The 2010-nt window shown below is 44.3% G+C and overlaps 1 pseudogene; it reads right to left on the bottom strand.

Annotated features, from left to right (window-relative positions):
* Positions 1 to 700: 700 nt before the first annotated feature.
* LOC112909961 (dynein light chain roadblock-type 1 pseudogene) lies at positions 701 to 1043 on the bottom strand (annotated as a pseudogene).
* Between the last annotated feature and the right edge of the window lie 967 nt (positions 1044 to 2010).

The raw sequence follows: 2010 nt of genomic DNA, 5'->3' as shown, positions 1-2010 counted from the left end.
GCATTTGCTTTTTTTTTTTAAAGATTGTATTTATTTATTCATGAGAAACACAGAGAGAGGCAGAGACATAGGCAGAGGTAGAAACAGGCTCCCTGTGGAGAGCCAGATGCAAGACTTGATCCCAGGACTCCAGGATCATGACCAAAGGCAGAAGTTCATCCACTGAGCCACCCAGGTGCTCCATGTATTTGCTTTTGTGAAGGGTCTGTTCAAATCTCTTGTCTATTCCTATGGTTTTGAACCATGCCTCCTACATAAAGAAAAAAAAAAAAGCCCAAGTGTCACTTTCCCAGCTTCCCTTGCCACTAGCCTATAATCATCAAGTCCAGGCTTGACCAATCTGATACACCCAGCCCCAAATGGAGCTGTACATTGTGAGCTGGTGATTGGAACAAGCCAGGCCAGTAGAGTCCATTTTATTTTATTTTTTTAAAGCATTTTATTTATTTTTAGTTAAAGAAAAACAGACTTTTCCAAGGGGCACAAAGTGAACTGAAGGTCAGACAGAAGGAAGCATGTGTGTGGGCTGCTCAAAGCTCTTGCTCCAAAATCTGGAGGTGAGGACGGAAGGTCCTCCCAAGAATTCAAGGGTGAGTGGCCAGCAGAGGGTTGACTTTGATAACTTTGGGCACTAGATCAGTCTATGTAGGCTCTATGGTGATTTCTACCTGCCAGTTTGTTGACATGGTTAACATCATCACTCTTAGGGGCTATTACATTAAGGAATGATGCAGGAAGCCAAGAGAGTGGCTTATTCAGTTGGATTCTGAATCACAATCAGGAAATAGGCTTTATCTGGTACAACCATAATTTCATTTTCCTTGGAGTGATTTCGAAGGAAGGTGAGATCATTCTGGGGGTCAATTTCATGTACAGTGCTCCGGGCATTCAAGATGAAGCTGTGCCTGAGGTTGGCATACTGTGTAGTGGTGGGATGGTCCATGGTGCTCTTGATTGGAATACCTTCTGTGTTCACCATGATGATGCCCTGTACTCCCTTCTGGCTCTGAAATCGCTTCAGTGTCTCCTCCACCTCTGCCATTTCCTACCGAACCAGTAGCTTCACAACACTGGCACCAAGTAGAGTCCATTTTAGCATTATTGGTAACACTAGCTGCCACGGCATCAGCGACCATGCACATTGGCCAGTGACCTGTATCAAGGGTTAAAGCAAAGCCCAATCCATTGGAATTTTAGGGCCAATTTTTAAGGCCAACTCACACCAGGCCTGTGGCTGACTCTGAACTAGTCTCTGCCAAATCCCGCCTGTGATCCTGGAGCTACCCAACCCCTTTTTAGTGACCTCCTTTCCTGCTTGCAACAGCCATGTCTGCGGAGTCTGTTTCCATCAGGGCACAGCTTTGAGCATAGTAGGTTGATGTGTTGATTTCTGGTGTTCAGGAAGTGTCCAAGATTGTGACTTCTGCGGTGGGAATGAGAATCCATGAATTAGCATGCCACTCGTCACTGCAGCCATTACAGGCTTGGCTTGCTTTCAACTTCTTTGCCAAAGGGCTTGACAATAAAAGACACTGTTGAAAATGAAATCTTATAATTGCCTTTTTTAAGGAGGGCTGTATTCCAAGGCCTGGATCTCCGCCCACATTTGCATTTGGATCTGGGAAACCAATATGGTATGATAAGTATTTATTTTTAATAATCTGATAGCAGCAAATACATTTCCCATTTCCCAAATTCTTTCCCATCACTCACCTTTGTGTCCCTGACAAAAATAAGAACAAGCTAACAAAGATTCAACTAAATTTGCAGCCCTGGTTTTCTCCATCCCTGTCCTTTGGGAATGAATTGTTAGAAGTTTCAAAGTTACAGACTCAGCACCCTGCCTTAAGTACATTTCCGGATTGCACTTCCCAGGGGTTGGTCCTGGTTTTGCAGGATCTGAAGCTTATATGACGTGGGGGATGCTCTTTATGAAGAGAATTCAAAACTACCACAAAAGCGTTAGAAGCAGGTGTTGTAACGTGCCCTTGCAAGGGAAGGGTTTTAAGC

Source organism: Vulpes vulpes, chromosome 3 (assembly GCF_048418805.1).
Source record: "Vulpes vulpes isolate BD-2025 chromosome 3, VulVul3, whole genome shotgun sequence".
NCBI lineage: Eukaryota > Metazoa > Chordata > Mammalia > Carnivora > Canidae > Vulpes > Vulpes vulpes.
The sequence above is the reverse complement of the archived record's forward strand: the minus strand, read 5'-3'. Positions and strand labels throughout refer to the sequence as shown.